This window comes from Prionailurus viverrinus, chromosome A2 (assembly GCF_022837055.1).
Source record: "Prionailurus viverrinus isolate Anna chromosome A2, UM_Priviv_1.0, whole genome shotgun sequence".
In the NCBI taxonomy this organism is placed as follows: domain Eukaryota; kingdom Metazoa; phylum Chordata; class Mammalia; order Carnivora; family Felidae; genus Prionailurus; species Prionailurus viverrinus.
Window position 1 is genome coordinate 32,212,100 of NC_062562.1, and position 15,957 is coordinate 32,228,056.

Below are 15,957 nucleotides of genomic sequence, written 5' to 3' on the forward strand. Positions count from 1 at the left end.
TGGAGAGGAAATGGGGAATTCTTGTGTTGAAATTTTTTCCATCCAAGTTCAACCACAAGTAATCCATAAACTGATTTCACCTGCACTTGGAAAAAAAAAAATAGAGCAGAGCATTTCCAATAGCAAAAGCAAGATGGGTGCCCAAAACAGTACTTTCCCCCCAAAAAGTTGATGCTGCTCCTCAAGGGACACGGACCAATTCTGAAGACACTGTTGGAAGTTACCATGGGGGAGGAGGAAAAGGTGCTTCCGGCATCCGAGTGGGTACAGACTCAGGATGCTGCCAAGATGCCTATGATGTAGAGGAAAGAATGATCCACTCCATGATGTCAACAGTGCACAGCTGGAGAAATTCTGTGATTGTAAAACTATTTCTTCCTTCTTCAACAGCCAAGTCTAAGTGGAAGTTGCTCAGCAGGGGGGAAACCTACAAAGAATCCCATTAATCAATGGGCAGTTCTGTGATTTTTTAATGCAATCATTCCCCACTTGGGTACATGGTGTCTATAGCAAAAGTAATCACAGAGAACATTTTTAAAATTAGAAACAACATTCATATCTATCTAAGGGAGCACTGACCTAATTCCGATTATCTCCAAATGATTAAAAAAAAAACCTGATTAGTGTTTATGCAATGATGCAAAAGCTTTTTAAAACATAGCTTTTTAGATGAAGGCAGCATGCCAGAGCCCTTGAACATAACCGACTGCCAAAAAAACAAAACAAAACACCTCAGGTTGCCGAATGAGGTGAGGTGGTAGCCGACACAAGGGACAGAGACGGATTCCCTCGATGAGGGAGTCTTACAACTGGTGGGTGATGCGGCTATTGTAACTGCTACTCTACGACACAGTGCCAAAAGGATCTTTCGAATACCGTTGCCTCAAGTGTTAAAATCGTAAAGACGGTATTTTAGAATTCTTCATGGCAAACGTAATATAAGAAATGAGATTTCCAGAAAAAGAATTAACCGTGAGAAAATGGGGAGGTTGTGATGAACCACTTTTATTTTAAATGTGTACTTGCACGTCATTAATCTGTAATGAGAGATTAGCACACAGCTGAAGTCCCCTGGACGAGCGAGAACGAGGAGCATGTACTGCATATGGCGAGAAACAAAAAACGTTGAGAACATTAGAGACACAATAAGAGCAGGAGTATACGGGGCGCCTGGGTGGCTCAGTCGGCTAAGCGTCCGACTTCAGTCAGGTCATGATCTCCCAGTTCATGGGTTCAAGCCCCGCATTGGGTTCTGTGCTCAGAGCCTGGAGCCTGCTTCGGATTCTGGGTCTCCCTCTCTCTCTCTGCGCACCCCCCCCCAACCTTGCTCATGCTCTTCCTCAAAAATAAAAATTAAAAAAAAAAAGAACAGAAGTATGAAATAAACCCAGGTAACACCTTGGCACAAACAAAGGCATGTTCCAAGTTGCCAGTGGAAACACAATATTCCTAAGGACCCAATGCTATTTTCAAAGACATTACATTAAGATTCTACTGAGATGTCTGAACCAAACAGGATTATGTTCACAAACAGGGGACGTGATTAATATCGGAGCAGGAATACAAACGGGGGAAATACCAGGCAAAGGATATGTTGGGGTATGTTTTCAAAACTGCAGGTGGCAATGCAAAGACAGATTCAATAAAAACCATGTCAACTACTTAACTCCAGATGGTGGTAAAGAATGTGTGATTTAATTTGAGGGAAATGAAGGAAGGTGAAGAAAATATTACACAGAGTAAACTCTCTGCCTCAGATAACAGTTTTGGAAATGTTCAGAACTGAAAAATGCTTAGCGCAGAGGCTAGGAAGACACCTCTTGCAATAAAGAGAAACTCGATGCAGTAAGGTCGCAAAGCTATTATCAGAGAAGGGAGAAGCTATAATAACATCTCTCACAGCTGAGACTTTTCATATGGGAGAGACTGTCCCAAGGAGGTGGTAACTCATAAGTTAATTTTCACATGGAACCAAAGTAAGATAGTAGGAGAATTAACGCCAAAGGTAAAAATGCCTGAAGATACCTTATTTCTTTTGTTGGCACAAAAAGTATAAATAGAAAGGAAAGAAAGGTAACCGGTTCCTAGAATTTTGAGATGGTGATTAAAAAGGAAATTCCTAGGAAATTTCCTAGGAAATGTGTCCACAGCAAGTCTGTGCGCCTCCAAACGAGCCCTTCCACACGTTGTGTTTGGGTCTCAAACTCGGCTGCCTGTGGGGCAACGGGCAGGCTCGGGCAAAAGTGTGCCAGGCCAGATGGAAGGCGAGGGGAAACTGGGAGGACTCTGGCAAGCTGGAATTGGTGGTACCAACTAAATGCATTCAGAGTTTTAAAAATTTTAAGAGACTACTGAAAAATACATGAGTGGGTCAGGCCGAATACTGCCCGTGGACTCCCAGTCTGCAACTCCAAACGGTTTTCATACTTCCAAGCTCTAGTCTGATAGTTCTCATACAGGGCAAATTTGCCCCCAAGGGGTCATTTGTCAACATCTAGAGACATATGTTGTTGTCACAGTTTGGGGGGGGTGGGGAGGGTGGGGTGTGGAGGCAGGTATGTGATTGGCACCTTACTGGGTGGAGACCAGAGATGTCACACATCCTGCAAGGCCCAGGACGGACCCTGGCAATGAACAATTATCTGGCCCAAAAGGTTAAAAATGCTGAGGTAGAGACACTGCTCTAGACTCAGGTCATGCAAAAAGGTACCCCTGTTGTCACCCCTCCTCCTGCCTGGGTCACCTGTTACCCACATCTGTGACAGATTCAGACTACATATCACTGCTGGTAAAGTTCAAGTGTGAGTCTTGTCTCCGTACTTATGTTGCGAGGTCCCTGTGTTCTCTCTCCTTATCTTAGAGCTGTACACAAAGGATGTGCTCAATTCTTGCTTAAGAGCAGGAATGATTCAGCTCGGAAGCAGCTTGTCACAATACGATTAGAACTATGAAATTCCACAGAAAAGAAAAGCAGCCGCACACAGCTCACACTCTGTGGCACACTCGTGGATATGACAAATGGCTCATAAACGGATCTCTTCTGCCCTGACTCTGCCCCTACTGAACCGCAGATCCCAGAAAACTGCCTATGCTTCTGCTCACTTGGATGTCACACGGGTACTTCACACTTAATATGACTGAGAAGGAGCCCTGGATTCCAGAGTTCAAGGCCTTACCCACTCTTACTTCAGAAGCCAAATCCTAGCAAATGGCCCCTCCATCTATCCAAGTACCCAAGCCAAAACGCAGGGGACATTTTTGGCTCCTCCCCTTTCCCCGCCTTCTTCAGGAGAGGTCGGCAGGTGATAGCCTAGTGGACCAAATACTGTTTTCTTGGAACACACACAATCCATTTGCTTACATGTCATCTGCTACAAAAGGACAGAATAGAGTGGCAGGACCGTATGGGCCATGAAGCTACAATATTTACCATATGGCCCTTTACAGAAGAAGTCTGCGGAACTCTATGCCGTGGTTCCCCATCAAGTCCTGTTGGTGCTCCTGAAGTCCTCCTAAATCCTCTGCTCCCTCTGTCACCACTGGTGCCACACTCTGGTCCAAGCTGCCAATACCCTTATCAAACCAGTGCACTGTCCCTGAGAGGTCTCCCTCTCCCCACCCGTGCTTCTAGAATACTTTCTTTACACGTATGCAAAGGGACTGTCAAAAACCGTCCATGAGATCTTGTCCCTTCCCTGCTTCATTGACACTGGTCCTCACACTGAAAATGAAATTTGAACTCCTCGTCCCGGTCTGCAGTCCAAAGGCCCAAAGGCCATCCCCACGCCCCTCGTTCACCTTCCATCAGCCACCCTGGCCTCCGTTCTACTTTTTTTTTTTTTTAATTTTTTAACATTTATTCATTTTTGAGAGACAGAGACAAAGCACGAGCAGGGGAGAGGCAGAGAGAGAGAGGGAGACACAGAATCCAAAGCAGGCTCCAGGCTCTGAGCTATCAGCACAGAGCCCAACATGGGGCTTGAACTCACAAACTGTGAGATCACGACCCAAGCCAAAGTCGGATGCCTAACCAACTGAGCCACCCAGGCACCCTGGCCTCCGTTCTACTTTTATATTTTTCTCATCTCTTGCTATGTCACCTCGAATATGAATGTGACCTAATGTTCTATAAAGAAGTCTCAACTAAAATCCTTGATAACTTTAAACCATGGCAATAAACCAAAATAGCAACTTAAAACTGCTTTAGTAATAAAGACCAGAAGGCTCCTTGCTAGCAAATGCGAATGTCCTCCTGTTTTGCACTGTGGAAGCGCTAGGAAGTTTGCTAATTTTAACATGAACAACGTTTAACAGCTAGGAAGATATGAGGCAGCATACTGGATCTGACAAGAGGACTCGGCTTCCAAAACTATGAGAAAAAACTAAGCAAGGTAGGTAAGGGGGGGGACCATCAATTACTTTGAGTTACCGAAACAACTACGCAAAGGAGATGTCAACGCCTTCCCTTTTATTTGTTTATAGATTTTTTTAAAGTTTATTTATTTATTTTGAGAGAGACAGAGACAGAGACAGCTCAAGCGGGGAAGCAGCAGAGGGAGAGGGAGAGGGAGAACCCCAGCAGGCTCTGAACTACCAACGCAGAGGGGCTCCAACCCATGAACCCTGAGATCATGACCTGAGCCAAAACCAAGAGTTGGACACTTAGCTGACTGAGCCACCCAGGCGCCCCAACATCTTCCCTTTTTAAACAGTTCTGACAAACTCTTAAGTTGCTGATAGCTATGTGGCAGGTTATATATATATTTTTAACATAGAGTAAGAGTGTCAGGTGAATTTTCCTGTGTTTTACAGTTTCTTCTCCTTTTTGGATTAAGGATACTTTGCATAATAAAATAATTTAAATTAAATTCCTTCGACAATGTCAGGCCAGTATTCAAAGAGGAGACACTTGTTGGCTAGTGGAGGCTCTGTAATTCCTATTTAATCTTGATGAGGCTGTCTCATTGGGACAGAGCAGACAGCCCCAAGTGCTAATACTTGTTCTCTGAATCCCAATTCCAGATGATTCCTTAACATCCAGCTAACACATGCAAAGAGCTTAGACAGGTACCTACCCATGGGAAGGATTTAATAAATACGACCTGTTATTATCAGTACAAAAGATATCCATCCCCCATGAAGTTTCCTTCAATTCCATAGTTTTTCCTTCCACTCACAGGGTAACAATAAGACAAGGGGTAAAATAAAGCCTATCGAACATCCCCTTTGGAGGGTAAAATAATCAAAGCCTCTAGAGTGTCACCATTACATGTTTTGTGAGGATAAAAATGTGAAGATAAAAATGTTCGGTAACTACACATGTGGCTGAGCTCTTGAAATGTGGCCACCTGGACTGAAGAACTGAATTTGACACTGTATTTACTTTTAATTAAACAGCCACATGTGGCTAGTAACTACAGAACTGGATGCTGAAGAATACGCTTAACTGGACCCCTATGATTCAGTGACATGGTTTTCCAGTATCTTGGCCTAGAGACATGCCCATCAATGCATCTCCTTGTGATCTAGAGCAACCTGTGACAGAGAGCTTTGTAGGCAAACAGACCTGGGTTGGGCCTCAGGCCCGGTCGCCTTTTTGCTGTGTGGTTTTGAGCTGGTCAATTTCCCACTGCCTGTCGTCTTACCTGTAATAATACAGTGTTCAAGGCAACAAAAAGAAATAAAAGGCATCCAAATCAGTAATGAAGAAGTAAAACTTTCACTATTTGCTGATAACATTATGCTATATATACAAAATCCAAAAGACTCCATGTAAAAACAGCTAGAACTGACAAATGAATTCAGTAAAGTTATAGGATACAAAACCAATGAACAAAAATCTGTTGCATTTCGATGCACTAATAATGAGGCGGCAGAAAGAGAAATTAATAATGTCATTTACAATAGCACCAAAAATAGTAAGATTCCCAGGAATAAACCTAACAAAGAGGCGAAAGACTCGAACTCTGAAAACTTATAAAACAATGATGAAAGAAATCAAAGATGACACAAAGACATGTAAAGATATTCCATGTTCATGGATTAGGAGAACAAATAGTGTGAAAATATCTATACTATCCAGAGCAATTTACATGTTTATTGTAATCCCTATCAAAATACCAACAGCATTTTTCACAAAACTAGAACAATTCTAAAACTTGTATGGAACCACAGAAGACCCCAAATAGTCAAAGCAATACTGAAGAACATAAGTAAGGCTGGAGGCATCACAATTCTGGAATTCAAACCAAACTGCAAAGTTACAGTGATTAAGACAGTATGGCAATGGCACAAAACAGACATATAAATCAAAGGAACAGAATAGAAAACCTAGAAATGAACCTACCACCAGGTGGTCGAGTAATCGTTGACAAAGCAGGAAGGAATATCCAGTGGGGAAAAGACAGTCTCTTCAACAAATTGTGTTGGCAAGACTGGACAGCATCATGCAAAAGAATGAAACTAGACCACTTTCTCACACCATACACAAAAATAAATTGAAAGTAGATGAAAGACCTAAGTGTGAGACCTGCAACCATAAAAAAATCCTATAAAAGAGCATAGGCAGTAACTTCTTTGACATCAGCCATAGCAAGTTCTTTTCTAGACATGTCTCCTGAGGCAACGGAATCAAAAACAAAAACTACTGGGACTACATCAAAATAAAAAGCTTCTGTACAGCAAAGGAAATAATCAAAAAAACTAAGAGGCAAGCTAGAGAATGGAAAATATATCTGCAAATGACATATGTGATAAAGGATTAGTATCCAAAATCCATAAATAACTTATAAACTCGACACTCAAGAAACAAATAATCAAATTAAAAATGGGCAGAAGACATGAACAGGCATTTCACCAAAGAAGACGTACAGATGGCTAACATACATGTGAAAAGATCTTTAACATCATTCATCATCAAGGAAATGCAAATTAAAACGACAAAGAGATATCATCTCACACCTGTCAGAATGGCTAAAATCAACCACACACAAAAAAACAAGTGTTGACAAAGATGTGGAAAAAAAGGAACCCTCTTACACCATTGGTAGGAAAACAAACTGGTGCAGCCACCATCAAACACAGTATGGAGATTCCTCAAAAAGGCAAAAATTGATCTACCTTTTAATACAACAATCACACTACTGAGTATTTACCCAAAGAATATAAAAACACTAATTCAAAGGAATATAGGGACCCATATGTTTATAGCAGCAGTATTTACAATAGGCAAGATATTTACAATAGGCAAGGGTCCACTGATTGATGAATGGATAAAGAAGTGATACACACACACACACACACACACACACACACACACACACACACAGGAATATTATTCAGTCACAAAAAAGAATGAAATCTTGCCATTTGCAATGATGTGGATGGAACTAAAGAGTATAATGCTAAGTGAGACAATAGAGTCAGAGAAAGACAAATACCATATGATTTCACTCAAAGGTAGAATTTAAGATGAACAAAGGGAAAAAGAAAGAAAAGAAAGACAAATTAAGAGACACTTAATTACAGAGAACAAACTGATGTTTGATGGGGGCACAGGTGAGATGGGTGATGGGAATTATTATACATCTAAAACTAATATAACACTATATCTTAACTGGAATTAAAATAAAAAACTTTAAAGATTCTTATAAAATTATGCATTGCCTGTGTGGCTTAGTCATTAAGTGTCTGACCTCAGCTCAGGTCATGATCTTGTGGTTTGTGAGTTCGAGCCTCCCATCGGGATCTGTGCTGACAGCTTAGAGCCTGGAGCCTGCTTCGGATTCTGTGTCTCCTTTTCTCTCTGCCCCTCCCCTGCTTGTACTCTGTCTCTCTCTCTCTCTCAAAAATAAATAAACATTAAAAGTTTTTTTAAAAATTCTTTAAAATTAAAAAAATACAGTGCTCACCCCAGAGAGTTCTCTTGAGGATTAGTGTTTACAAAACCAAAGGGCCTGATGTTAATTCACACTTTTCACTTAACATATATCACTTTCCGAACACCCACAATGTGCCAGGCATGATCTCAGCTGGCAGGGACGAAGTAGTGACCAAATCCAAGTCCCTGCTCTCATGGAGGTCATAAGTAAGTGTGAGTTCCGTGAGGGAGAAGCACCGAGCAGAAAAGTGGTGCTGGGGGTGTGCTGTAATTTTCCATGGGGAGGTCAGAGCAGGCTTCTTGGAGGAAAGACCCTCAGAGCAGAAGCCTGAAGGACATGAGTGAGAGAGCCCTGTGGCTCCCTTGGAGAAGAAACAGTCAGACAGAGGGATGGGTAAGGGCTACAGCTTTGGCACAGGACCTTGGAGCTGAACCTGGATGATGAGAAGTCATTTTGACAAGAGGAGTGACGTGATTCAGTTGCCTTTACATTTCTCTAGTAGGAGCACAGGCCGTAGGAAGCCCTGGGATGGGCTGCAAGGCCTCTGCAAGGCCAGGTGCCGTATGATGGATGGCAGAGGCCAGGGAAGAAGCAGGAGGTAGATGGAGCTGGGCATCCTGGGAGGGATGAGAATGACCGAATTTGCTGATGTGAACACACAGAACTCCAGCACTATTAGGATATCACTCTGCAACCAGCCCAAATTCCTCTTTTGGAGGTCCTGCAGCTCAATGTGAGAGATTCTGGCAGTCAAACACTGAAGCGGTGCAATTTGCAATTCATTCTCAGGCCCAGGACCAGAGGGCAAAGAGAAGAGAGACACCTGATCACCCGGGTTTAACTCCGGTGCACAGCTCACTGCAGTTCTAATTATGATGGTTGTGCATCGCTTCAGAAGGAAAAAAACCACACACACAATGTTGATGATGTGCTTAGATGATGAGATTAGATAATGCTTTTCCTAAATGGATCAATGATTTAACGAACTAAATATCATCTGTAAATTTTGATGAAAATTAAGTGGCATCAATTTGCCCATGGACTTCAGACCTTATTCATTACTTTATACGTAAGATATTCCCCTCAATACTTATGGTATTGAAGTTACGCATCTATAAGCCAAGATGCTGCTTAGCCTAGTGGTTACGAGCCCAGTCTTTAGGACCAAAACTTCTAGGTTTAAATCCTGGCTTTGCCATTAACCAGCTGTGTGATTCTTGGTAAATCCCTGTCCTGAGCCTCAGCATCTTCTTCTTTTAAATGGAGCCAAGATTTTACTTAACTCATGGAGCTCTTTTATTTTTTTTATTTTTTTTTTTTCATGGAGCTCTTTTAAATTATGCTATATAAAATGTTTAGAGCCAACTATGCCTGGCACACGTTGGAAGTATTTACTGTTTTATTACAAGTCATTTAAGCAAGGAGGAGTCTCATACATACTTTTCCAACCAAACCAGAAATTTCCCCTTTGCTTTACAGGAAGCAAATTTAGCTGTGGAGTTTCAACACTGAAAACAAAAGTAATTTTTTCATTTTTTTTTCCTAGTGTAGGCGTTAACAGTCCATGCCTTCATTTCCCAGAGAACCCTAACTCAGAATCACAATGCAAAGTGATGGCAGTTCCAGGGTAGTCGCAGCAATGGGGTGCACGAGGTTTTATTCACGGGTGTATCTATGAACTGCCTGTACCATGGTAACAGGTCGGGCACACGTAAGTGCTCAATCAGTGAGAGCAGGAACATGATCAGTACCATAACCACCACCATTTCCATAGCCAATTTCTGGCTTTTAAGGTCTCTTTATCATGCTTCTAAAGCATGATAGGAGATGGACCTTCGGGAAGACCAAACAATCTGTTGCTTATAGACTTTAGAAGAAGAATATTATTCAGAAATGAAAGTATCTGTGGGGCACCTGGGTGGCTCAGTTGGTGAAGTGTCTGATTCTTGGTTTCGGCTCAGGTCATGATCTCAGGGTTTGTGAGTTCAGCCCCATGTCGGGCTCCATGCTAACAGTACGGAGCCTGCTTGGGATATTCTCTTTCTGTCTGACCCTCTCCTGCTCATGATCTCTCTCTCTCTCAAAATAAATAAACTTTATTAAAACAACAACAAAAAAAGAAATGAAAGTAACTGTTTTGTGTTATAACCTGATTTTCCTCCAAGTTAAATGTCAGAGAATTAAAACTGGGTCCAGGGGCACCTGGGTGGCTCAGTTGGTTGAGCATCTGACTCTACCTCAGGTCGTGATATCATAGTTTCTGAGTTCGAGCCCCGCATCAAGCTCACTGCTTTCAGAACAGAGCTTCTGCTTCAGATCCTCTGTCCCATTCTCTCTGCCCCTCCCCTGCTTACACTCTCCCCCAAATAAATAAATATTAAAAAAAAAAACATGGAAAGGTCCATGGTTGCAGTTCTGGTTGTACATGAGAATTGCCTGTGGAACTTCTACAAAAATACAAGATGCCTAGAGGTCATGCACTGTGATTAATATACTGTATGTCTGGGTAGGGGCTTTTTTTTTTTTAGTGTTTGTTTGTTTATTTATTTATGAGAGGGAGAGAGAGAAAGAGAGAGCACATGCGGGTGAGGGGTAGAGGGAGAGGAGGACAGAGGATCCGAAGTGAGTTCTGCGTGGACAACAGACAACCCGATGTGGGGCTCGAACTCGTGAACCATGAGATCAGGACCTGAGCCAAAGTCAGATGCTTAAACCACTCAGCCACCCAGGTGCCCCACACACTGTTTAAAAAAAAACAAAAGAACAGCACTACCCAGTTGCTTCTGATACTAGGTAATATCAGTAAAACACCACTGATTTACTGTGATTACTTATGTGCCAGCAAGCAATGAGCACACACGGTATCTTATTTTATCTTTATCAAGCACATGCACATGCAAAATAAGTCTCATTATTCCCATTTTCTCAGATGATTTGTGTAAGGTCACAAAGCATATAGAGGTGGGAGCTGGGCTTTAAACCTGAATCATCTGGCTGTAGAATCTTGGGATCTTTCCTCTATGTATGTAACAAACAGCTTGTGAAAAGCAAGAATATAGGAATTACCAGCTAGGCATTCATGATTCAAAATCAGCCTCCTTTGGAAGACCAGGCTCCCCCAGGTAGAAGTAAATGCCCTGAGGCTATGAGCAGGAACCTCTCCGTAACTCTTGAAGACAATTTCAGAACCTGCTGCTAAAGCAACAACTGCCTAGCAAAAATTCCCAGACTCTGGCCAAAGCTGTTCTTGGTAAGAGAACAGCCTCTGATTAGCTTTTAGCTGAGCAAGGAGGTGTCCGTGCTGTGGCCGACATCCCTTTCTGTGACTGGAGGAACACTTCTGGGTTAGCTGAAATTCAGCTACGGAAGATCACTGAACCAACCAGCCAGTTGGGCTAAAAAAGGTGACTCCCTCACAATGGGGTCTTTCTTTGACTTACTTGATTCTGACTGCTATGGGTCTTGGGGACCATGATTGTGAAATACATTCCAGACATTGCTAATTATACTGTCTATAATAATCATAATAGTCTCCCTGGTGAATTATATTCTCTCAAAAGCTTTAAATGCACGTTTGTAGCTGCTCACCAGCAAGCCCGTGATCCCCCAAGAACAGAATGCCAGAAGACAAACAAAGAGAATGACCAACTTAAAAAATGTGAATCTGGGGGCACCTGGTGGCTCAGTTGGTTAAGCGTCCAGCTCTTGATTTTGGCTCAGGTCATGATCTCACACTTCTGGAGATGAATCCCCGCGTTAAGCTCTGCATGGACAGTGTGGAGCCTGGTTGGGATTCTCTCCCTCCATCTCGCTGCCCCTTCCCTGCACCCGCCTCTCAAAAAAAATAAATAAACATTTTTTTAAAATTGTGAATCTGGAGTTGTGAGCTGTGAATACCACACAGAGATTTAGCAAAAAGATGTCATGACCTGTGAGTACCATCACAGAAGGTTAACAAAATCTGAGAACTCTAGAGCAGCAGCTAGGAGTGGTGGTAATTCCTTAAAACTTTAGTCGTGTCTCTCAGGCTGAGAGTCTGATCAAAAGTGGGGAATTGTTAAAAAATGACACAATAGGCCCCAAAATGAGTCACTTATGCTGAGCCCTGGATCACCAAACTGAGACTTAATATTTACTTATAGTTTCAGCCTCTCCCAGGAATAAAATCTTACACCATACCATTTGGAATTACCTGGCTAGCACTGGTGAGGTCCCCTGCCTGGTAGAGGCTGGCCTTCCCCTAAGGGAAGGTGATCCTACCACAACCGATCTGCTTTGTGCTAGTTTAACACCGCATCCTACTCTTTGCTGCATGTAAAAGCCTTCTATCCTGTAGAGCTTCCCAGAGCTCCTTTCTTTTGCTCGATGGGGTGCTCTCAGGAATCACTGAGAAAAGCCAGTTCCGATCTTTAAGATTTACTCAGTTGAATTTTGGCTTTTAACACATCAAGGACATCATTTTGTGCATTAAGGTAGTAGGCCAAAAAGGGTCACTCGGAAGAGGACTGGTTCAAAACATCCATTTTGTTGAACTGAGCGCTGAGTCTCAGGGCAGGAGCAGTAACGTGGTCAAAGGTGTAGAGAAGTAAGAGGGCGGGTGGAAGCAGAGAGGGGCTCCTGACGCCCAGGTCAGCTGTCCTTTCGATACACACTTTCTCTCAAAAGCAAGACACACATTCTCCACTTTCATAAAGTATTGCCAATCTCATGAAACAGAGTATTCCGACTCAAACCAATATTACATCTTTTTTTTTTTTTAATTTTTTTTTTCAACGTTTATTTATTTTTGGGACAGAGAGAGACAGAGCATGAACGGGCGAGGGGCAGAGAGAGAGAGAGACACAGAATCGGAAACAGACTCCAGGCTCTGAGCCATCAGCCCAGAGCCCGACGCGGGGCTCGAACTCACGAACCGCGAGATCGTGACCTGGCTGAAGTCGGACGCTTAACCGACTGCGCCACCCAGGCGCCCCAAACCAATATTACATCTTAAAGAATGTCCCACTTGCTAACCGGTGTGAATTAGCCAAATATACAAAATACACAAAGGTGCACAGGTAGCCATGTTACATACAATGCCCTTTTTTTAAAAAAGCAAAAAAAAAAAAAAAAAGAAAGAAAGAAAAGAAAAGAAACCAAAAACCAACTTTTACAAGACAAATGATCTCTTGTAAATTAAAAAGCCCACTAAGGGCACCTAGGTGGCTCAGATGGTTAAGGCTCCAACTCTTGGTTTCAGTTCAGGTCCTGATCTCATGGTTCATGAGTTCGAGCCCCACAGGTGACCTCTGTGCTGACAGCATGGAGCCTGCTTGGGATTCTCTCTCTCTCTCCCCCCTTCTCTCCCGTCCCCTGTGCACGTGCACACACACACACACACACACACACACACACACACACTCTCTCTCTCTCTCTCTCTAAATAAATAAATAAATAAATAAACTTAAAAAAAAACAAACCACTACTTTTTTTCAAAGTAGGCTCCACTCCCAACATGGGGCTGGAACTCAGGACCCTGAGATCGAGTCAGATCCTCTACCAACTGAGCCAACCAGTTTTGGGTGCCCCAAAAGCCACGATATTCTTAAAAAAAAAAAAAAACCAGCAATCTCCTTCTAGCATAATTTTCCACACATCTAAAAAAAGTCTCTAGATTCACACTGGTGTCAGGCAACAGGCTATCTGAATGCAAATACTACATAAAGGTAAGATAAGTAAAGAGCATTCTCCTGACTGCACAGCAGAGGGCGAAGGAGGAAGGTAAGTGCCTTAGGAAGATGGGGAGCCAGGCCTAGGAAGAAGGCTGTGCCCAGGAAGAGTGTGACTGATGGACCAAGAGACAAGGACCTATTTACAGAGAAGATACTTGTAAACAAATCGGTAAGGGTCCCAGCTGCCAGGGCATGTGGATGAACACCCCCAGCAATTCCACGCCAGATCCAGGAAACTGTCCAGTCCCAGAAATTCACAAATGATATTCCAACCTCTGCTTGATTTCCAGCTTAGGGTGGAGGAGGGAAGACAAAAAAAATACCAAAATCAAAAGGTACCCGATCTTGACAAGAAGAGACCTCAAAAATGAGCTCAGGAGATTAAGAATGAAAACAAATACAAATGTAGCTACTTCTGTCCCAAAGTAGAAAAGGCCAGTTATTTAAAGCACAGAAAGCCTCATCCTCAAGATTTCAATTCCTAAGACTCACAAGAATCATGAGTTTATCAATCGGCTTTACTAGGAGTTTGGCAGAAATGAGACTCATTAGAAAGAATCAGTGAAGTGGCCATTAACTTTCTCATTTAACCTAGAAGTTGCCTTTGTGGCTTCACCAAACCTTCCCGTTGACACCCTCACCATACAGGAGTGATGACTAAAATGTTGGCCCCTGTTCAAATAACTAACGTATGGCAGAAACAAATATATTTATATGATTTCTAGAAAGATTAATAGTAGCTAGTGCTAGCCTGCCAAATGCAGATGTACAAACTTTCTATCCAAAACATAAATCAAACACAAGGCATATGGTGTATTTTAAAGACTGCTGATGTGAGACTGATTTTAAATTACTCAGATTCCGGAATAAACTATGGAGATGTTCACTAATGTGGCAATATATTCTGGATCTTTCCACATTAATTTAAGTTTATATGATGTAATGGCATTAACAAAAAGAAGGTCTTAGAAATTAAGAAGAGAAAATGCAAGCATATGTGAAATCCAGGGGTAGGTTTCTATCATCAGTTGTTTGCTAGTTTGGGCATACTCATTACAGTATGGTTCCGGTGAATGTAGTAAGTTAGAGGGTGTAATGAGGCACTATTTTTTGGTCTCCTTCAAGTGAATCTAATAAAAAAGAAAAACTGAACACACTGAAAAATGGCATGAAGGAGCAAATAAAGTAGGCAGGAGAGCAGGGTGGTTTGTGGCCACCAAATGAGCAGTGGCTAAGTCAAAGATGGCCCAGATGGACCAAGAACTATTTAAGTTTTCAAGCTGCTGGCCACAAAAATCAGCAATTTTGGAAAAAGCCATGTTATTCGGAGTTAAGCAGGGCAGAGTGTTGAACTGGAAACCCCAGATTTGAGGTGAACCCCTCAGTCATAGTAGAGCATGGCACCTGCCTACCTTTCAGGGACATGGTACAAGTGAGATGAGAGGCAGGGGCCAATATTAAAAGTGCTTTGTAAATTGCCAGCTTATCCACAAGTGTCAGGTGTCATCATCAACATCATCACCACCACCACCAACAACAACCATCAACCATCACCACCATCACCACCATCACCACCATCACCACCAATATCACCACCACCACCATCATGATCATTCTTAATCTCGAGTCACTTTCTCCTACATCTCGGTCACTGTTGAAAAAAGTGATCTGTGCAGTCAAGTGATCAAGGTACAAGAAGAGACTTCAAAAGGATGTTGCTGGAGATAACTGGTTAAAAGTTAAATCTGCACAATGGCTATTATAGCTGTTGAAGACGTGTTAGCTGAGCATTTCAGTTCACACAGACAATTGCTCTGAATTTTGGATTTCTTTCCAGTGACCCCAGTCATTCTGACCACAGAACATACAACATCATGAGATGAGAACACAGTCGCCGTGACACAAAGGAGTTCCTCTGCTTCAATGGAACCAAAAGGAAATAAATGTCTAGCTCCTGATCTCTTTTCAGACAATCAAAATATGCTGTACATCAAACAGATCATGTTGGCAAAGACTGAAGGAACGACCATTCTCAGGCCCACTGTGTGAAGTGATCAATCAACACTAGTCACATACGCATACCCAGGGAAAATACATTTCAGCCATGTAAAAAATACTTCTCAGTGCGAGTTCCTGAGAGTTCTGGTGGGGCAGGATTAAGGGGTGCAGGCAGGGGAGAGGAAATCTAGGTCTCAAGATCTAGAGTAACCCACTTCTCTGAGATCCTACCACTTCATGAAGATGTGGGTATGTTGAGGTATGTTTTTCATTATGATCCTGGAGCTATTGTTCCTGTCAAGTGTAAGTAATCACATACCCATTCACTCATTCAATATTTTTTTCATTTATGAAAGCATACAACTGTC

General features: G+C 42.4%; 1 protein-coding gene across 10 annotated transcripts in view; it reads right to left on the minus strand.

Annotated features, from left to right (window-relative positions):
• Window positions 1-15,957, minus strand: part of MAGI1 (membrane associated guanylate kinase, WW and PDZ domain containing 1) — a 639,927-nt gene that overhangs the window by 57,554 nt on the left and 566,416 nt on the right. The gene's annotated exons all lie outside the window — the stretch shown is intronic.